This window comes from Micropterus salmoides, unplaced genomic scaffold (genome assembly GCF_014851395.1).
Source record: "Micropterus salmoides isolate LMB-PRFRI ecotype aquatic unplaced genomic scaffold, ASM1485139v1 Ms_hic_scaffold_22, whole genome shotgun sequence".
In the NCBI taxonomy this organism is placed as follows: domain Eukaryota; kingdom Metazoa; phylum Chordata; class Actinopteri; order Centrarchiformes; family Centrarchidae; genus Micropterus; species Micropterus salmoides.
This window is the reverse complement of record NW_024041373.1, coordinates 550,308-573,281: the sequence shown is the minus strand read 5'-3', so window position 1 is coordinate 573,281 and position 22,974 is coordinate 550,308. Positions and strand designations below refer to the sequence as shown.

At 43.0% G+C, this 22,974-nt stretch overlaps 1 non-coding gene and 2 pseudogenes across 1 annotated transcript; all 3 read right to left on the bottom strand.

The window, feature by feature from the left end:
* Positions 1 to 5,836: 5,836 nt before the first annotated feature.
* Positions 5,837 to 5,955, bottom strand: LOC119917756. Its single transcript, XR_005447327.1, has one exon. It is a non-coding gene; the product is annotated as a 5S ribosomal RNA (ribosomal RNA).
* Positions 5,956 to 15,409: 9,454 nt separating this feature from the next.
* Positions 15,410 to 15,518, bottom strand: LOC119917760 (annotated as a pseudogene).
* Positions 15,519 to 17,235: 1,717 nt separating this feature from the next.
* On the bottom strand, positions 17,236 to 17,344 carry LOC119917758 (annotated as a pseudogene).
* Positions 17,345 to 22,974: the final 5,630 nt, after the last annotated feature.

Here is a 22,974-nt window from a genome sequence, read left to right as displayed (position 1 = left end):
GCTCACAGCTTCCCAAAACATGATTAATTTTTGACAGTATCAGAGCATTAGTTACAATAACCTTACCCCTCAGATTAAGCCCCCTCCCTCTCCACAGATTTAACACTCCATTCACTTTTTTTAACACTTTCACCCATGTTCTGTCCCTGGCTTGCCCTTCATTTTTACCAATAAACACACCCAATATTTCTCTAGAATCTTCTGTTTCAGTAAATCCCCATTTATTTACCCCCCCGTGTTCCGCCCACAAAACATTATCTCTGATTTGCTTTTGTTTATTTTGGCTCCAGAGGCAGTTTCATAGGTTTTTAAATGCTGCAGTACTTTATCTATGCTGTCCTCGCTGGTAACCATAATGTTTATGTCATCTGCATATTGCATTATTCTGATCTCTGTACCCATTGATGTAAAAACTCCTTTGATGTTCTTGTCCTGCTGTATCTTTAAAGCCAGGGGCTCTACTACCAAACTGTACAGTAGAGAGGAGAGCGGGCACCCCTGTCTCACCGACCTTCTGAGTTGGAAGTCTTTGGTGAGGAGCCCATTGCACTTTACACAGCTGTATGCATTTTTATACAGAAGTCTGATCCACCGAATAATCTTTGGTCCAAAACCAAATTTCTCAAGCGTCATCCAGAGAAAAGGATGCTCAACTTTGTCAAAAGCTTTCTCTAAGTCAACTCCCAGCAATATGCCCCCCTGTGCTGACATAATTCTGACTGTGTCCCTGATGGTCCCTATAGTATCTGCAATGTCTCTTCCCGGTATACTATAGGCTTGAGTGGGTCCTACGATCGAGCCAATCACTGTTTTAATTCTATTTGCTAGGATTTTGGTTAAAATTTTGTAGTCCGTATTGAGTAAACTGATTGGTCTGTAATTTTCAAGTTTGTCCTTATCACCCTTGTTTTTGAATACCAAAGTTATTATACCTTTTGTGAGTGACTTTGGAGTTAACTGGCTAAGTTCAATGCTATTATACAATTTAAACAACAGGGGGGCAAGTTGATCTTTAAAAGCAAGATAAAATTCAGCTGAGAGGCCATCTTCTCCTGGGCTTTTGTTTTTATTTAAGCTACTGATCGCCATCTCCACTTCTTCTATTGAGATAGGGCCATCGCACCATTCTCTATCTTCAGGTACCAGTTGTTTTTCTACACATCTTAATATATCCTGGGAATGTTGTTCATTACATGTATCATTTGTAAATAATTTTTCATAGAATGTATGCACTATATCTAGGATACCTTCTTGCTCAGTGGTTACCTCACCTGCATTGTTTTTAAGTTGTGCAAAGACTGCTTTATTTTGTTTTTTCTTTTCTAGTCCAAGGAAGAAAGCAGTACACTTCTCCCCCTCCAAAACATTTTTAACTCTGCTTCTGATGGCAGCACCTCTACATCTTTTTTGTTCAATGTCATCGAGTTTTGCTTTATACATCTCATACTTTTCACAATTTCTCTTTGGGTGTTGATCCAATAAAAACAATTCTTTTGAAAGGAGATCTCTTAAAGATCTCTCTTCCGTGTCTTCCACCCACCTCTTTCTTTTACTATAGTTAATGCAGGACCTTTTAACTCGTTTCTTTATGCCATCCCATCTTTCAATATGATTTTCTTCTACATCTAATTCTTCAGTTATATTACATAACAATTTCTTAATCTTCTCCCTAAACGAAGAGTCTTCCAAGAGGCTGGTGTTGAAGCACCAGGTGCCCCCACCTTTAGCTCCTCTGGCATATCCCAATTGCCAGCATAAATATGCATGGTCACTCCACTTGTTGAACACATACCGTAGATTATTCATAGTTTTAACTGCACCAGAGGAGGCCAAACAGAGATCAACTCTGGACTGTCTCATGACTCCCATTACTACCTGCCTTCTGGAGAATGCCCTCTCTGCAGGATTTAACACTCTCCATACTTCCACTAGGTTGTGTTCATCTATTAAATTCCTTAATGCTGTTCTACTACAATCATTTTTAAATGTATTGTTTATAGAAACATCGCATTTTGTCAATGCCACATTGAAATCACCCGTAATCATCACATTTTTACAAACCCATCTCTTTAAGCTGATAAACAATAGTTTTCTATCACCCTCACTGTTTGCTGCATATACATTTATAATTCTGTACTCCTCACTATTTGTAGAGAAGTCTATAATTAGAACTCTACCTTGATCATCTTTATATTTCATTTATATTTGCAACAGTATTCTCTTTAAAAAGGATGGCCACCCCACAAGATTTATCTGAGCCAAAGTTTGAATAAATCGGACCATCCCAGCATTTGGTTGCATAATGAAGACTGTCTTGATCCCACCAAGTTTCCTGTAGACATAAAATATCTACCTTTAAAGTTGTTAAGACGGAATCTATTTTGGCTTTAGTGCGGAGACCATTGACATTAAGAGATGTCACGTGCAGCATGAGCAGAGTAAAGGTTAGTGTGATTTGGACTGTCATTTATTGCTTACTATTTTTTCCTTGTTTCTTTTATTTCTTATTCTACTTTTCCTTTCATTGTGCCTTTTCCTTACATTGGTAAATTGGGTAACCTCCATTTCTGAGCTGGTGCCCGAATCATCATCATCTATTCCAGGGAATATGAAAACTGTGCGCTGCTGATTTGAGGGTTTTAGCTGAGAGGAGTCAGACTGAGAAGGCTCCAGCTGAGAGGAGTCAGACTGAGAAGGCTCCGGCTGAGCGCACGGTAACCCGGAGGATTGTGCCTCATCTGGTGTACTTGCATCTTCTGGGATGACCACAGGACTTACATTGTTTTCCAGAGCAGACTCTTTTACAAACACAGCCTGTCCACTCTCTCTTTCTGGACTCACTGCGTGTCTATCCAGAGTTACACCCTCCCAACTGGACTCCAGCTGTGGGATCACTTTGCCTTTGCCAACCAGAGCTTCCCCTGCAGCGGGCTGACTTTCAGCCTCTGCACCCGGGTCTGCCCACTTGTTCTGATGAGCCACATCTTCCACCTCTGATGCACTCATTTCACCCTCTCCTCTCTCAGCTCTCATCACAGTACAGGGAAGAGATTCGTGCCCCAGCTCAGAAAGAACACCACCCTCCTCATCACTCTGATTACAGATGCACTCTGTCATTAAATTGTGGCATAAAGAGCACTTTTGTGCAGTCCTACCGTGACACTCTCTGGCATAATGCCCCTGCTCGCCACACTTATGGCAATAGAATTCCGGACACTCCCGCAGGACGTGGCCCGGCTGAATGCAAAGTCTACACACCTTAACCTGTCTGTCATGTATTACCCGAAAAAACTCTGTTCCTGAGACAGTCTCAAACTTAGCCGAATATGGCAGTGATTGTACCTGTTTGTTGAATTTTACTCTCATGAAGCGAGTCCCGTCAGCAATTGTAGTCCCTGGCCACATCCTACGCTTTATGGGAGAGGTGGCCGAGACTCCCCAGCCTTTGAGTTTCTCCAAGATGTCCTCATCTGTGACGTAGGCTGGCAGATTTAGAAAAGACACCACCAGCTCGTTGTTGCTCAGCTCCTTTGCAAAGACGTTGACATCCCCGATTTTCAGACCCTCCAGCAGTCGTTTCTTCCCTTCCGGATGGTTCATGGTCATCTCATATTTTCCTTCCCCCGTCGCTCTGCATGCCATCAGCCCACCGCACAGAAGTCTCACCGTTCTCATCAGTTCAGACGTGGAGACCTTGTCGCTGCCCTGTAGCTCCACACAGACGGTCAGTTCCTTCTCGTATTTCTTTCCCACCATTTCATTGCTCACTTGATTAATGTCCTTGCTGTTGACCAGTTTACCATGGCCATTCTTCTGTATGTTTGTCACTTTTACACTTGCTGTATCCGCCATTTTGTCTATCCGCTTTAGCTTTTAAAGTTCACAAAACTCAGGGAGAAAAACGATTTATGTTCCCCCAAACAGTGAAGCACTGCTGGGGGACACACCGCAAACAAAAAAAGGAGAAAAACAAAAGAAAAATCTCCACAGAAACTTACATCAAAGAAAAAGCACACAGTCAAACAAACAAAATCCTCCTCTGCCACGCCCTTCAAAAGAGACCAGTCCACTTTCTCACACACTGTAGGGGTGTTCAGGGTGGTATGGCCGTAAGCGAAGAACCAACCCACAAAAAGGCTCTTTATATGGAGAGGGACAAGAAGCCAACACTAAGAATGTATCTTTTGCTCCTACTCTTTTCTTACTCTTTACTCTGACAAGAAGGATATCTAGACAGTCTTCCCAGTCCACCCATCTTCTGTTGAGCTTCAATTGGCAGACATTTTTCCGTCGATTATAACCATTCCAGGCCCAGAAGCAGCGCCAAACCATGATTCCCCCTCCACCATACTTGACAGTTGGGATGAGGTTTTGATGTTGGTGTGCTGTGACTGTAAGCTTTTCCTCTTCTCTTTATAAAAATCAGAGGGGGCTGCTGCCTCTTCACTGAAGCAGCTTGTCCCTGGACTTTGAATTAAAAATTATTATTGTATAATAATAATTATAATATCATTCAATATAATCAATAAAAAGGGCGGCAGCCCGTGGGGACTTGTTTTGGGATTTGGAGGGTCACCATATCTAGTACAACATGGGCCATTGCCAAAGCTGCCCCTGAGCAACGTAACTGACATGACCTGAACCCGTAACTGCTCCCTATCCGCTAGGATGTTTTAAATGCAGAGAACAAAAACTTTCCCCTTGGGCATCAATAAAGTATATGAAAAAAAATGTAATAATTTATGTGCTTACATAATGAAAATCAGTAATAATGATCCAATAATAGGCTTAATTGAGAATCAGCATCACAGAGAACCTGACATGGTCACCTCACATCTCCATGCTGGTGAAGAAAGCTCAGAAAAAAAAAAAAAAATTCTTGAGGAAGCTTAAGAAGGCCAAATTCCCTTACCTAGTTCTTGTCAGCGTTTACAGAGGAGCAATAGAAAGCATCCTGACTGGGAAAGTCGCAAGCTGGCATGGGATGTGCACGGCCCAGGACCGGAGGGCTCTGCAGCAGGGGATTCAAACTGCTCAGAAGATCATTGGTACCCATCTCCTGAACATCAGTGATATCAGTGAGGTGAGGTGCCTGCAGAGCCCAAAGGATACTAAAGGACAGTACGTCTGTGAAGATTCTCAGTCATCCAGGTCATAGTTATCCAACGAAGGTTAAAGTCAAGGGCAACTGGACTTGGTTGAAGAGACTGGAAGACGTTTCGTCCCTCATCCAAAGGACTTCTTCAGTTCTGACTGACTGGCAGGGAAACTCAGCTATTTAACCTCAGTGGGGTCGTTTGCCAGGATCGTCGATACTGCTGGTTCGTTAGTGTTCCTTGTTGCTGTGACGACAGTCGTTACAGTCGTTAAGACTACCTGTGGCCAAGACTGAACGACCATCGTTGGTATCTTCACCTGAGGCCAATAGGTTACGTTTGTTGAGTTTCCTGGGAAGTGATGAAAGGACAGCATTGTAAGTGGGGGATAAGTGGTGGCGTAGACCCCCTCCCCTGTTCAATGACGGCTTCTCGACTAAAGGACGGTACCCAGCCAGCCACAGCCTGTTCACCCTGCTGCCTTCTGGGAAGATATATAGAAGTTTCAGCTGCCGCACCACCAGACTGCAGAGCAGCTTTTCCCCCCAAGCAATCAGACTCTTAAACTCTAGTTCATCCTCAGCACTGCTCCAGTGATGGCAGTTTATTTCTGTTTACCATTTTTTATAATTGCTTCTATTGTAATATATATGTCTGCTATGTAGCAGAAGGGAGTTACAAAGTCAATTTTACTCTATAACCTGTTATATTGTGACAAAATAAATCTTCCTACATGAAAAAGCTTACAGCACCTGGTATTCCCAGGCGGTCTCCCATCCAAGTACTAACCAGGCCCGACCCTGCTTAGCTTCCGAGATCGGACGAGATCGGGCGTGTTCAGGGTGGTATGGCCGTAAGCGAAGAACCAACCCACAAAAAGGCTCTTTATATGGAGAGGGACAAGAAGCCAACACTAAGAATGTATCTTTTGCTCCTACTCTTTTCTTACTCTTTACTCTGACAAGAAGGATATCTAGACAGTCTTCCCAGTCCACCCATCTTCTGTTGAGCTTCAATTGGCAGACATTTTTCCGTCGATTATAACCATTCCAGGCCCAGAAGCAGCGCCAAACCATGATTCCCCCTCCACCATACTTGACAGTTGGGATGAGGTTTTGATGTTGGTGTGCTGTGACTGTAAGCTTTTCCTCTTCTCTTTATAAAAATCAGAGGGGGCTGCTGCCTCTTCACTGAAGCAGCTTGTCCCTGGACTTTGAATTAAAAATTATTATTGTATAATAATAATTATAATATCATTCAATATAATCAATAAAAAGGGCGGCAGCCCGTGGGGACTTGTTTTGGGATTTGGAGGGTCACCATATCTAGTACAACATGGGCCATTGCCAAAGCTGCCCCTGAGCAACGTAACTGACATGACCTGAACCCGTAACTGCTCCCTATCCGCTAGGATGTTTTAAATGCAGAGAACAAAAACTTTCCCCTTGGGCATCAATAAAGTATATGAAAAAAAATGTAATAATTTATGTGCTTACATAATGAAAATCAGTAATAATGATCCAATAATAGGCTTAATTGAGAATCAGCATCACAGAGAACCTGACATGGTCACCTCACATCTCCATGCTGGTGAAGAAAGCTCAGAAAAAAAAAAAAAATTCTTGAGGAAGCTTAAGAAGGCCAAATTCCCTTACCTAGTTCTTGTCAGCGTTTACAGAGGAGCAATAGAAAGCATCCTGACTGGGAAAGTCGCAAGCTGGCATGGGATGTGCACGGCCCAGGACCGGAGGGCTCTGCAGCAGGGGATTCAAACTGCTCAGAAGATCATTGGTACCCATCTCCTGAACATCAGTGATATCAGTGAGGTGAGGTGCCTGCAGAGCCCAAAGGATACTAAAGGACAGTACGTCTGTGAAGATTCTCAGTCATCCAGGTCATAGTTATCCAACGAAGGTTAAAGTCAAGGGCAACTGGACTTGGTTGAAGAGACTGGAAGACGTTTCGTCCCTCATCCAAAGGACTTCTTCAGTTCTGACTGACTGGCAGGGAAACTCAGCTATTTAACCTCAGTGGGGTCGTTTGCCAGGATCGTCGATACTGCTGGTTCGTTAGTGTTCCTTGTTGCTGTGACGACAGTCGTTACAGTCGTTAAGACTACCTGTGGCCAAGACTGAACGACCATCGTTGGTATCTTCACCTGAGGCCAATAGGTTACGTTTGTTGAGTTTCCTGGGAAGTGATGAAAGGACAGCATTGTAAGTGGGGGATAAGTGGTGGCGTAGACCCCCTCCCCTGTTCAATGACGGCTTCTCGACTAAAGGACGGTACCCAGCCAGCCACAGCCTGTTCACCCTGCTGCCTTCTGGGAAGATATATAGAAGTTTCAGCTGCCGCACCACCAGACTGCAGAGCAGCTTTTCCCCCCAAGCAATCAGACTCTTAAACTCTAGTTCATCCTCAGCACTGCTCCAGTGATGGCAGTTTATTTCTGTTTACCATTTTTTATAATTGCTTCTATTGTAATATATATTGTCTGCTATGTAGCAGAAGGGAGTTACAAAGTCAATTTTACTCTATAACCTGTTATATTGTGACAAAATAAATCTTCCTACATGAAAAAGCTTACAGCACCTGGTATTCCCAGGCGGTCTCCCATCCAAGTACTAACCAGGCCCGACCCTGCTTAGCTTCCGAGATCGGACGAGATCGGGCGTGTTTTTTTTTTTTATCTTTTATTATGAAAATATCATTTTTCAAAGCATCTTTACATTATTTACAACATATTAGTCAAAAACACTGAAAAAAAAACACTGAAAAAAGGATTGTGTAAGACAAAAAGATTTTCAAACAAATTGGGACTTGACTCTAAAACAACAAAACATACTTAGGGACCAAACACCAAAGAGCGGACAAAAATTTTGTCTGACTTACCCTTACTCTGAGGCAAAATTGTTCACAATAACAGGAACCCGAGTAAGTTAAAGTGCAAAGCTTAGACACACCACGAGAATCTATCTTAATGTAATAGTCACTTAATCTACCAAACATTAAAAATGAGTAAGCACCTCTGTATGCATCATTATTATCAAAACACCCCAAAACCATTGGTGCTCATGATGATAAATTCCCACATCATTCAAATTGCACAAAACACCCTTCTTTCCTCCTTACCCTTAGAAGGCAAAGGCTAATGTCTTCCCATTCACTTCATGCAGCAAGGTTGTATGTGTCATGAAACAGCTCTTGAAGAGTTCATTATCTGCGGCATACAGCAGCCTCAAGTGTGCCTTTAAGATGTTCGCAAAAAGTCTTTCAGTACTTATGTCCTTGTTCTCATAGAGAGCAAAATTCCTCCTCATCCAGGCTGCATTCCTTGCAAAAGCCAGGACCGTGTTAATTAATAGATTGTTTCTCTTTTGAGCCTTCCCCTGAAGTCCAGTCCCATTGGGCCTCTGTGAGTTCATCCAGGCCACAGTGGTCAGTGAGGAGAGTCTTGACCCTTTCCCTGTGTGCAGTGAGGGATGTGCACCTAAGAAGCAGGTGCTCAATATCCTCATCTTCTAATCTACATACCGCACATTGTCTCTGATACACATTCTTGTGGATTTGATGCAGGACAATGCCAGTGAAAATCCTTCTGTGCCTTATTCTGAAATCCAAATGAAAAATGTTTGATGTCATATAGGAAATGTTTATGTTTTTCCAGATGGTGCTGATTTCATAAGTGGGAAAAATCCCTTTCCAGACTCTTTCTGAGGCTGGTCTCTTCACAATTTTGGAAATAGCGAGCATATACCAGATCTTTGTCTTAACAGTTACAGTGTTCATGGTCCTGTCTCCGAGGCACAGGAGGAAACTCAAGGCATTGTCCTGCTTCTTACAGTTACTCTTTTGGAGCAGGCCCCTCCACTCAGGCAGGAGACTCTGCTCAAACCTGTCACCCAGTGTTGCAATTTGTTGTTTTCTATATTTGACCTTGAGGAATCTCATTCTCTCCAACACTTTCTCAAGGTCAAAGTTCCCTTTACTATCTACAACCTGACCCACCCTTGTCAGACCAGCAGCCACCAAGTGTCTGCTGACCAGACACTTCCCATGATGAGTAAAGCAGGGGTTTGAAAGGAAAGGTAACTGCAACACATGCTCTTTCTCACTGCACTCTGGCTTAAGGTGGGGCAGAAACTTGCCCCATGCCTCTAGCACCTCACGGTAGAATCCCGGCAAGGCACCATGGGTTTTCCCGGGGAAGAAGGTACACAGGTTGTATGCGTCCTTTTCCCCATACTCTGCCAGACAACCAGCCAGTGAGTCTTCCCATGGGTGCTGCCTGGTCGAATCCAAGAACTTGCTAATCAGTTTTACCCTCAGTGCATCTTTTTTGGCACTTATGTCAATTAGTCCTAATCCCCCCTCCCTTTTATTTGCAATTAACACCCTGTGAGCGATCAGATTTCCCTTGCCCCTCCAGAGAAATGAGGAGATGGCCTTGTTTAGCGCATTCAGTGCCCAACTCGGCAGCTCACAGCTTCCCAAAACATGATTAATTTTTGACAGTATCAGAGCATTAGTTACAATAACCTTACCCCTCAGATTAAGCCCCCTCCCTCTCCACAGATTTAACACTCCATTCACTTTTTTTAACACTTTCACCCATGTTCTGTCCCTGGCTTGCCCTTCATTTTTACCAATAAACACACCCAATATTTCTCTAGAATCTTCTGTTTCAGTAAATCCCCATTTATTTACCCCCCCGTGTTCCGCCCACAAAACATTATCTCTGATTTGCTTTTGTTTATTTTGGCTCCAGAGGCAGTTTCATAGGTTTTTAAATGCTGCAGTACTTTATCTATGCTGTCCTCGCTGGTAACCATAATGTTTATGTCATCTGCATATTGCATTATTCTGATCTCTGTACCCATTGATGTAAAAACTCCTTTGATGTTCTTGTCCTGCTGTATCTTTAAAGCCAGGGGCTCTACTACCAAACTGTACAGTAGAGAGGAGAGCGGGCACCCCTGTCTCACCGACCTTCTGAGTTGGAAGTCTTTGGTGAGGAGCCCATTGCACTTTACACAGCTGTATGCATTTTTATACAGAAGTCTGATCCACCGAATAATCTTTGGTCCAAAACCAAATTTCTCAAGCGTCATCCAGAGAAAAGGATGCTCAACTTTGTCAAAAGCTTTCTCTAAGTCAACTCCCAGCAATATGCCCCCCTGTGCTGACATAATTCTGACTGTGTCCCTGATGGTCCCTATAGTATCTGCAATGTCTCTTCCCGGTATACTATAGGCTTGAGTGGGTCCTACGATCGAGCCAATCACTGTTTTAATTCTATTTGCTAGGATTTTGGTTAAAATTTTGTAGTCCGTATTGAGTAAACTGATTGGTCTGTAATTTTCAAGTTTGTCCTTATCACCCTTGTTTTTGAATACCAAAGTTATTATACCTTTTGTGAGTGACTTTGGAGTTAACTGGCTAAGTTCAATGCTATTATACAATTTAAACAACAGGGGGGCAAGTTGATCTTTAAAAGCAAGATAAAATTCAGCTGAGAGGCCATCTTCTCCTGGGCTTTTGTTTTTATTTAAGCTACTGATCGCCATCTCCACTTCTTCTATTGAGATAGGGCCATCGCACCATTCTCTATCTTCAGGTACCAGTTGTTTTTCTACACATCTTAATATATCCTGGGAATGTTGTTCATTACATGTATCATTTGTAAATAATTTTTCATAGAATGTATGCACTATATCTAGGATACCTTCTTGCTCAGTGGTTACCTCACCTGCATTGTTTTTAAGTTGTGCAAAGACTGCTTTATTTTGTTTTTTCTTTTCTAGTCCAAGGAAGAAAGCAGTACACTTCTCCCCCTCCAAAACATTTTTAACTCTGCTTCTGATGGCAGCACCTCTACATCTTTTTTGTTCAATGTCATCGAGTTTTGCTTTATACATCTCATACTTTTCACAATTTCTCTTTGGGTGTTGATCCAATAAAAACAATTCTTTTGAAAGGAGATCTCTTAAAGATCTCTCTTCCGTGTCTTCCACCCACCTCTTTCTTTTACTATAGTTAATGCAGGACCTTTTAACTCGTTTCTTTATGCCATCCCATCTTTCAATATGATTTTCTTCTACATCTAATTCTTCAGTTATATTACATAACAATTTCTTAATCTTCTCCCTAAACGAAGAGTCTTCCAAGAGGCTGGTGTTGAAGCACCAGGTGCCCCCACCTTTAGCTCCTCTGGCATATCCCAATTGCCAGCATAAATATGCATGGTCACTCCACTTGTTGAACACATACCGTAGATTATTCATAGTTTTAACTGCACCAGAGGAGGCCAAACAGAGATCAACTCTGGACTGTCTCATGACTCCCATTACTACCTGCCTTCTGGAGAATGCCCTCTCTGCAGGATTTAACACTCTCCATACTTCCACTAGGTTGTGTTCATCTATTAAATTCCTTAATGCTGTTCTACTACAATCATTTTTAAATGTATTGTTTATAGAAACATCGCATTTTGTCAATGCCACATTGAAATCACCCGTAATCATCACATTTTTACAAACCCATCTCTTTAAGCTGATAAACAATAGTTTTCTATCACCCTCACTGTTTGCTGCATATACATTTATAATTCTGTACTCCTCACTATTTGTAGAGAAGTCTATAATTAGAACTCTACCTTGATCATCTTTATATATTCATTTATATTTGCAACAGTATTCTCTTTAAAAAGGATGGCCACCCCACAAGATTTATCTGAGCCAAAGTTTGAATAAATCGGACCATCCCAGCATTTGGTTGCATAATGAAGACTGTCTTGATCCCACCAAGTTTCCTGTAGACATAAAATATCTACCTTTAAAGTTGTTAAGACGGAATCTATTTTGGCTTTAGTGCGGAGACCATTGACATTAAGAGATGTCACGTGCAGCATGAGCAGAGTAAAGGTTAGTGTGATTTGGACTGTCATTTATTGCTTACTATTTTTTCCTTGTTTCTTTTATTTCTTATTCTACTTTTCCTTTCATTGTGCCTTTTCCTTACATTGGTAAATTGGGTAACCTCCATTTCTGAGCTGGTGCCCGAATCATCATCATCTATTCCAGGGAATATGAAAACTGTGCGCTGCTGATTTGAGGGTTTTAGCTGAGAGGAGTCAGACTGAGAAGGCTCCAGCTGAGAGGAGTCAGACTGAGAAGGCTCCGGCTGAGCGCACGGTAACCCGGAGGATTGTGCCTCATCTGGTGTACTTGCATCTTCTGGGATGACCACAGGACTTACATTGTTTTCCAGAGCAGACTCTTTTACAAACACAGCCTGTCCACTCTCTCTTTCTGGACTCACTGCGTGTCTATCCAGAGTTACACCCTCCCAACTGGACTCCAGCTGTGGGATCACTTTGCCTTTGCCAACCAGAGCTTCCCCTGCAGCGGGCTGACTTTCAGCCTCTGCACCCGGGTCTGCCCACTTGTTCTGATGAGCCACATCTTCCACCTCTGATGCACTCATTTCACCCTCTCCTCTCTCAGCTCTCATCACAGTACAGGGAAGAGATTCGTGCCCCAGCTCAGAAAGAACACCACCCTCCTCATCACTCTGATTACAGATGCACTCTGTCATTAAATTGTGGCATAAAGAGCACTTTTGTGCAGTCCTACCGTGACACTCTCTGGCATAATGCCCCTGCTCGCCACACTTATGGCAATAGAATTCCGGACACTCCCGCAGGACGTGGCCCGGCTGAATGCAAAGTCTACACACCTTAACCTGTCTGTCATGTATTACCCGAAAAAACTCTGTTCCTGAGACAGTCTCAAACTTAGCCGAATATGGCAGTGATTGTACCTGTTTGTTGAATTTTACTCTCATGAAGCGAGTCCCGTCAGCAATTGTAGTCCCTGGCCACATCCTACGCTTTATGGGAGAGGTGGCCGAGACTCCCCAGCCTTTGAGTTTCTCCAAGATGTCCTCATCTGTGACGTAGGCTGGCAGATTTAGAAAAGACACCACCAGCTCGTTGTTGCTCAGCTCCTTTGCAAAGACGTTGACATCCCCGATTTTCAGACCCTCCAGCAGTCGTTTCTTCCCTTCCGGATGGTTCATGGTCATCTCATATTTTCCTTCCCCCGTCGCTCTGCATGCCATCAGCCCACCGCACAGAAGTCTCACCGTTCTCATCAGTTCAGACGTGGAGACCTTGTCGCTGCCCTGTAGCTCCACACAGACGGTCAGTTCCTTCTCGTATTTCTTTCCCACCATTTCATTGCTCACTTGATTAATGTCCTTGCTGTTGACCAGTTTACCATGGCCATTCTTCTGTATGTTTGTCACTTTTACACTTGCTGTATCCGCCATTTTGTCTATCCGCTTTAGCTTTTAAAGTTCACAAAACTCAGGGAGAAAAAGATTTATGTTCCCCCAAACAGTGAAGCACTGCTGGGGGACACACCGCAAACAAAAAAAGGAGAAAAACAAAAGAAAAATCTCCACAGAAACTTACATCAAAGAAAAACACACAGTCAAACAAACAAAATCCTCCTCTGCCACGCCCTTCAAAAGAGACCAGTCCACTTTCTCACACACTGTAGGGGTGTTCAGGGTGGTATGGCCGTAAGCGAAGAACCAACCCACAAAAAGGCTCTTTATATGGAGAGGGACAAGAAGCCAACACTAAGAATGTATCTTTTGCTCCTACTCTTTTCTTACTCTTTACTCTGACAAGAAGGATATCTAGACAGTCTTCCCAGTCCACCCATCTTCTGTTGAGCTTCAATTGGCAGACATTTTTCCGTCGATTATAACCATTCCAGGCCCAGAAGCAGCGCCAAACCATGATTCCCCCTCCACCATACTTGACAGTTGGGATGAGGTTTTGATGTTGGTGTGCTGTGACTGTAAGCTTTTCCTCTTCTCTTTATAAAAATCAGAGGGGGCTGCTGCCTCTTCACTGAAGCAGCTTGTCCCTGGACTTTGAATTAAAAATTATTATTGTATAATAATAATTATAATATCATTCAATATAATCAATAAAAAGGGCGGCAGCCCGTGGGGACTTGTTTTGGGATTTGGAGGGTCACCATATCTAGTACAACATGGGCCATTGCCAAAGCTGCCCCTGAGCAACTAACTGACATGACCTGAACCCGTAACTGCTCCCTATCCGCTAGGATGTTTTAAATGCAGAGAACAAAAACTTTCCCCTTGGGCATCAATAAAGTATATGAAAAAAAATGTAATAATTTATGTGCTTACATAATGAAAATCAGTAATAATGCTCCAATAATAGGCTTAATTGAGAATCAGCATCACAGAGAACCTGACATGGTCACCTCACATCTCCATGCTGGTGAAGAAAGCTCAGAAAAAAAAAAAAAAATTCTTGAGGAAGCTTAAGAAGGCCAAATTCCCTTACCTAGTTCTTGTCAGCGTTTACAGAGGAGCAATAGAAAGCATCCTGACTGGGAAAGTCGCAAGCTGGCATGGGATGTGCACGGCCCAGGACCGGAGGGCTCTGCAGCAGGGGATTCAAACTGCTCAGAAGATCATTGGTACCCATCTCCTGAACATCAGTGATATCAGTGAGGTGAGGTGCCTGCAGAGCCCAAAGGATACTAAAGGACAGTACGTCTGTGAAGATTCTCAGTCATCCAGGTCATAGTTATCCAACGAAGGTTAAAGTCAAGGGCAACTGGACTTGGTTGAAGAGACTGGAAGACGTTTCGTCCCTCATCCAAAGGACTTCTTCAGTTCTGACTGACTGGCAGGGAAACTCAGCTATTTAACCTCAGTGGGGTCGTTTGCCAGGATCGTCGATACTGCTGGTTCGTTAGTGTTCCTTGTTGCTGTGACGACAGTCGTTACAGTCGTTAAGACTACCTGTGGCCAAGACTGAACGACCATCGTTGGTATCTTCACCTGAGGCCAATAGGTTACGTTTGTTGAGTTTCCTGGGAAGTGATGAAAGGACAGCATTGTAAGTGGGGGATAAGTGGTGGCATAGACCCCCTCCCCTGTTCAATGACGGCTTCTCGACTAAAGGACGGTACCCAGCCAGCCACAGCCTGTTCACCCTGCTGCCTTCTGGGAAGATATATAGAAGTTTCAGCTGCCGCACCACCAGACTGCAGAGCAGCTTTTCCCCCCAAGCAATCAGACTCTTAAACTCTAGTTCATCCTCAGCACTGCTCCAGTGATGGCAGTTTATTTCTGTTTACCATTTTTTATAATTGCTTCTATTGTAATATATATTGTCTGCTATGTAGCAGAAGGGAGTTACAAAGTCAATTTTACTCTATAACCTGTTATATTGTGACAAAATAAATCTTCCTACATGAAAAAGCTTACAGCACCTGGTATTCCCAGGCGGTCTCCCATCCAAGTACTAACCAGGCCCGACCCTGCTTAGCTTCCGAGATCGGACGTGTTCAGGGTGGTATGGCCGTAAGCGAAGAACCAACCCACAAAAAGGCTCTTTATATGGAGAGGGACAAGAAGCCAACACTAAGAATGTATCTTTTGCTCCTACTCTTTTCTTACTCTTTACTCTGACAAGAAGGATATCTAGACAGTCTTCCCAGTCCACCCATCTTCTGTTGAGCTTCAATTGGCAGACATTTTTCCGTCGATTATAACCATTCCAGGCCCAGAAGCAGCGCCAAACCATGATTCCCCCTCCACCATACTTGACAGTTGGGATGAGGTTTTGATGTTGGTGTGCTGTGACTGTAAGCTTTTCCTCTTCTCTTTATAAAAATCAGAGGGGGCTGCTGCCTCTTCACTGAAGCAGCTTGTCCCTGGACTTTGAATTAAAAATTATTATTGTATAATAATAATTATAATATCATTCAATATAATCAATAAAAAGGGCGGCAGCCCGTGGGGACTTGTTTTGGGATTTGGAGGGTCACCATATCTAGTACAACATGGGCCATTGCCAAAGCTGCCCCTGAGCAACGTAACTGACATGACCTGAACCCGTAACTGCTCCTATCCGCTAGGATGTTTTAAATGCAGAGAACAAAAACTTTCCCCTTGGGCATCAATAAAGTATATGAAAAAAATGTAATAATTTATGTGCTTACATAATGAAAATCAGTAATAATGATCCAATAATAGGCTTAATTGAGAATCAGCATCACAGAGAACCTGACATGGTCACCTCACATCTCCATGCTGGTGAAGAAAGCTCAGAAAAAAAAAAAAATTCTTGAGGAAGCTTAAGAAGGCCAAATTCCCTTACCTAGTTCTTGTCAGCGTTTACAGAGGAGCAATAGAAAGCATCCTGACTGGGAAAGTCGCAAGCTGGCATGGGATGTGCACGGCCCAGGACCGGAGGGCTCTGCAGCAGGGGATTCAAACTGCTCAGAAGATCATTGGTACCCATCTCCTGAACATCAGTGATATCAGTGAGGTGAGGTGCCTGCAGAGCCCAAAGGATACTAAAGGACAGTACGTCTGTGAAGATTCTCAGTCATCCAGGTCATAGTTATCCAACGAAGGTTAAAGTCAAGGGCAACTGGACTTGGTTGAAGAGACTGGAAGACGTTTCGTCCCTCATCCAAAGGACTTCTTCAGTTCTGACTGACTGGCAGGGAAACTCAGCTATTTAACCTCAGTGGGGTCGTTTGCCAGGATCGTCGATACTGCTGGTTCGTTAGTGTTCCTTGTTGCTGTGACGACAGTCGTTACAGTCGTTAAGACTACCTGTGGCCAAGACTGAACGACCATCGTTGGTATCTTCACCTGAGGCCAATAGGTTACGTTTGTTGAGTTTCCTGGGAAGTGATGAAAGGACAGCATTGTAAGTGGGGGATAAGTGGTGGCGTAGACCCCCTCCCCTGTTCAATGACGGCTTCTCGACTAAAGGACGTACCCAGCCAGCCACAGCCTGTTCACCCTGCTGCCTTCTGGGAAGATATATAGAAGTTTCAGCTGCCGCACCACCAGACTGCAGAGCAGCTTTTCCCCCCAAGCAATCAGACTCTTAAACTCTAGTTCATCCTCAGCACTGCTCCAGTGATGGCAGTTTATTTCTGTTTACCATTTTTTATAATTGCTTCTATTGTAATATATATTGTCTGCTATGTAGCAGAAGGGAGTTACAAAGTCAATTTTACTCTATAACCTGTTATATTGTGACAAAATAAATCTTCCTACATGAAAAAGCTTACAGCACCTGGTATTCCCAGGCGGTCTCCCATCCAAGTACTAACCAGGCCCGACCCTGCTTAGCTTCCGAGATCGGACGTGTTCAGGGTGGTATGGCCGTAAGCGAAGAACCAACCCACAAAAAGGCTCTTTATATGGAGAGGGACAAGAAGCCAACACTAAGAATGTATCTTTTGCTCCTACTCTTTTCTTACTCTTTACTCTGACAAGAAGGATATCTAGACAGTCTTCCCAGTCCACCCATCTTCTGTTGAGCTTCAATTGGCAGACATTTTTCCGTCGATTATAACCATTCCAGGCCCAGAAGCAGCGCCAAACCATGATTCCCCCTCCACCATACTTGACAGTTGGGATGAGGTTTTGATGTTGGTGTGCTGTGACTGTAAGCTTTTCCTCTTCTCTTTATAAAAATCAGAGGGGGCTGCTGCCTCTTCACTGAAGCAGCTTGTCCCTGGACTTTGAATTAAAAATTATTATTGTATAATAATAATTATAATATCATTCAATATAATCAATAAAAAGGGCGGCAGCCCGTGGGGACTTGTTTTGGGATTTGGAGGGTCACCATATCTAGTACAACATGGGCCATTGCCAAAGCTGCCCCTGAGCAACGTAACTGACATGACCTGAACCCGTAACTGCTCCCTATCCGCTAGGATGTTTTAAATGCAGAGAACAAAAACTTTCCCCTTGGGCATCAATAAAGTATATGAAAAAAAATGTAATAATTTATGTGCTTACATAATGAAAATCAGTAATAATGATCCAATAATAGGCTTAATTGAGAATCAGCATCACAGAGAACCTGACATGGTCACCTCACATCTCCATGCTGGTGAAGAAAGCTCAGAAAAAAAAATAAAATTCTTGAGGAAGCTTAAGAAGGCCAAATTCCCTTACCTAGTTCTTGTCAGCGTTTACAGAGGAGCAATAGAAAGCATCCTGACTGGGAAAGTCGCAAGCTGGCATGGGATGTGCACGGCCCAGGACCGGAGGGCTCTGCAGCAGGGGATTCAAACTGCTCAGAAGATCATTGGTACCCATCTCCTGAACATCAGTGATATCAGTGAGGTGAGGTGCCTGCAGAGCCCAAAGGATACTAAAGGACAGTACGTCTGTGAAGATTCTCAGTCATCCAGGTCATAGTTATCCAACGAAGGTTAAAGTCAAGGGCAACTGGACTTGGTTGAAGAGACTGGAAGACGTTTCGTCCCTCATCCAAAGGACTTCTTCAGTTCTGACTGACTGGCAGGGAAACTCAGCTATTTAACCTCAGTGGGGTCGTTTGCCAGGATCGTCGATACTGCTGGTTCGTTAGTGTTCCTTGTTGCTGTGACGACAGTCGTTACAGTCGTTAAGACTACCTGTGGCCAAGACTGAACGACCATCGTTGGTATCTTCACCTGAGGCCAATAGGTTACGTTTGTTGAGTTTCCTGGGAAGTGATGAAAGGACAGCATTGTAAGTGGGGGATAAGTGGTGGCGTAGACCCCCTCCCCTGTTCAATGACGGCTTCTCGACTAAAGGACGGTACCCAGCCAGCCACAGCCTGTTCACCCTGCTGCCTTCTGGGAAGATATATAGAAGTTTCAGCTGCCGCACCACCAGACTGCAGAGCAGCTTTTCCCCCCAAGCAATCAGACTCTTAAACTCTAGTTCATCCTCAGCACTGCTCCAGTGATGGCAGTTTATTTCTGTTTACCATTTTTTATAATTGCTTCTATTGTAATATATTTGTCTGCTATGTAGCAGAAGGGAGTTACAAAGTCAATTTTACTCTATAACCTGTTATATTGTGACAAAATAAATCTTCCTACATGAAAAAGCTTACAGCACCTGGTATTCCCAGGCGGTCTCCCATCCAAGTACTAACCAGGCCCGACCCTGCTTAGCTTCCGAGATCGGACGAGATCGGGCGTGTTTTTTTTTTTTTTTTATCTTTTATTATCAAAATATCATTTTCAAAGCATCTTTACATTATTTACAACATATTAGTCAAAAACACTGAAAAAAAAACACTGAAAAAAGGATTGTGTAAGACAAAAAGATTTTCAAAAAATTGGGACTTGACTCTAAAACAACAAAACATACTTAGGGACCAAACACCAAAGAGCGGACAAAATTTTGTCTGACTTACCCTTACTCTTAGGCAAAATTGTTCACAATAACAGGAACCCAGTAGTTAAAGTGCAAAGCTTAGACACACCCAGAGAATCTATCTTAATGTAATAGTCACTTAATCTACCAAACATTAAAAATGAGTAAGCACCTCTGTATGCATCATATTATCAAAGCACCCCAAAACCATTGGTGCTCATGATGATAAATTCCACATCATTCAAATTGCACAAAACACCCTTCTTTCCTCCTTACCCTTAGAAGGCAAAGGCTAATGTCTTCCATTCACTTCATGCAGCAAGGTTGTATGTGTCATGAAACAGCTCTTGAAGAGTTCATTATCTGCGGCATACAGCAGCCTCAAGTGTGCCTTTAAGATGTTCGCAAAAAGTCTTTCAGTACTTATGTCCTTGTTCTCATAGAGAGCAAAATTCCTCCTCATCCAGGCTGCATTCCTTGCAAAAGCCAGGACCGTGTTATTAATAAATTGTTTCTCTTTTGAGCCTTCCCCTGAAGTCCAAACAGATAAGTCCAGTCCCATTGGGCCTCTGTAGTTCATCCAGGCCACAGTGGTCAGTGAGGAGAGTCTTGACCCTTTCCCTGTGTGCAGTGAGGGATGTGCACCTAAGAAGCAGGTGCTCAATATCCTCATCTTCTAATCTACACACGCACATTGTCTCTGATACACTTCTTGTGGATTTGATGCAGGACAATGCCAGTGAAAATCCTTCTGTGCCTTATTCTGAAATCCAAATGAAAAATGTTTGATGTCATATAGGAAATGTTTATTTTTTCCAGATGGTGCTGATTTCATAGTGGGAAAAATCCCTTTCCAGACTCTTCTGAGGCTGGTCTCTTCACAATTTTGGAAATAGCGAGCATATACCAGATCTTTGTCTTAACAGTTACAGTGTTCATGGTCCTGTCTCCGAGGCACAGGAGGAAACTCAAGGCATTGTCCTGCTTCTTACAGTTACTCTTTTGGAGCAGGCCCTCCACTCAGGCAGGAGACTCTGCTCAAACCTGTCACCCAGTGTTGCAATTTGTTGTTTTCTATATTTGACCTTGAGGAATCTCATTCTCTCCAACACTTTCTCAAGGTCAAAGTTCCCTTTACTATCTACAACCTGACCCACCCTTGTCAGACCAGCAGCCACCAAGTGTCTGCTGACCAGACACTTCCCATGATGAGTAAAGCAGGGGTTTGAAAGGAAAGGTAACTGCAACACATGCTCTTTCTCACTGCACTCTGGCTTAAGGTGGGGCAGAAACTTGCCCCATGCCTCTAGCACCTCACGGTAGAATCCCGGCAAGGCACCATGGGTTTTCCCGGGGAAGAAGGTACACAGGTTGTATGCGTCCTTTTCCCCATACTCTGCCAGACAACCAGCCAGTGAGTCTTCCCATGGGTGCTGCCTGGTCGAATCCAAGAACTTGCTAATCAGTTTTACCCTCAGTGCATCTTTTTTGGCACTTATGTCAATTAGTCCTAATCCCCCCTCCCTTTTATTTGCAATTAACACCCTGTGAGCGATCAGATTTCCCTTGCCCCTCCAGAGAAATGAGGAGATGGCCTTGTTTAGCGCATTCAGTGCCCAACTCGGCAGCTCACAGCTTCCCAAAACATGATTAATTTTTGACAGTATCAGAGCATTAGTTACAATAACCTTATCTCTCAGATTAAGCCCCCTCCCTCTCCACAGATTTAACACTCCATCCACTTTTTTTAACACTTTCTCCCATGTTCTGTCCCTGGCTTGCCCTTCATTTTTACCAATAAACACACCCAATATTTCTCTAGAATCTTCTGTTTCAGTAAATCCCCATTTATTTACCCCCCGTGTTCCGCCCACAAAACATTATCTCTGATTTGCTTTGTTTATTTTGGCTCCAGAGGCAGTTTCATAGGTTTTTAAATGCTGCAGTACTTTATCTATGCTGTCCTCGCTGGTAACCATAATGTTTATGTCATCTGCATATTGCATTATTTGATCTCTGTACCCATTGATGTAAAAACTCCTTTGATGTTCTTGTCTGCTGTATCTTTAAAGCCAGGGGCTCTACTACCAAACTGTACAGTAAGAGGAGAGCGGGCACCCCTGTCTCACCGACCTTCTGAGTTGGAAGTCTTTGGTGAGGAGCCCATTGCACTTTACACAGCTGTATGCATTTTTATACAGAAGTCTGATCCACCGAATAATCTTTGGTCCAAAACCAAATTTCTCAAGCGTCATCCAGAGAAAAGGATGCTCACTTTGTCAAAAGCTTTCTCTAAGTCAACTCCCAGCAATATGCCCCCCTGTGCTGACATAATTCTGACTGTGTCCCTGATGGTCCCTATAGTATCTGCAATGTCTCTTCCCGGTATACTATAGGCTTGAGTGGGTCCTACGATCGAGCCAATCACTGTTTTAATTCTATTTGCTAGATTTTGGTTAAAATTTTGTAGTCCGTATTGAGTAAACTGATTGGTCTGTAATTTTCAAGTTTGTCCTTATCACCCTTGTTTTTGAATACCAAAGTTATTATACCTTTTGTGAGTGACTTTGGAGTTAACTGGCTAAGTTCAATGCTATTATACAATTTAAACAACAGGGGGGCAAGTTGATCTTTAAAAGCAAGATAAAATTCAGCTGAGAGGCCATCTTCTCCTGGGCTTTTGTTTTTATTTAAGCTACCGATCGCCATCTCCACTTCTCCTATTGAGATAGGGCCATCGCACCATTCTCTATCTTCAGGTACCAGTTGTTTTTCTACACATCTTAATATGTCTCGGGAATGTTGTTCATTACAACATCATTTGTAAATAATTTTTCATAAAATGTATGCACTATATCTAGGATGCCTTCTTGCTCAGTAGTTACCTCACCTGCATTGTTTTTAAGTTGTTCAAAGACTGCTTTATTTTGTTTTTTCTTTTCTAGTCCAAGGAAGAAGGCAGTACACTTCTCCCCCTCCAAAATATTTTTAACTCTGCTTCTGATGGCAGCACCTCTACATCTTTTTTGTTCAATGTCATCGAGTTTTGCTTTATACATCTCATACTTTTCACAATTTCTCTTTGGGTGTTGATCCAATAAAAACAATTCTTTTGAAAGGAGATCTCTTAAAGATCTCTCTTCCGTGTCTTCCACCCACCTCTTCTTTACTATAGTTAATGCAGGACCTTTTAACTCGTTTCTTTATGCCATCCCATCTTTCAATATGATTTCTTCTACATCTAATTCTTCAGTTATATTACATAACAATTCTTAATCTTCTCCCTAAACGAAGAGTCTTCCAAGAGGCTGGTGTTGAAGCACCAGGTGCCCCCACCTTTAGCTCCTCTGGCATATCCCAATTGCCAGCATAAATATGCATGGTCACTCCACTTGTTGAACACATACCGTAGATTATTCATAGTTTTAACTGCACCAGAGGAGGCCAAACAGAGATCAACTCTGGACTGTCTCATGACTCCCATTACTACCTGCCTTCTGGAGAATGCCCTCTCTGCAGGATTTAACACTCTCCATACTTCCACTAGGTTGTGTCATCTATTAAATTCCTTAATGCTGCTCTACTACAATCATTTTTAAATGTGTTGTTTATAGACATCGCATTTTGTCAATGCCAC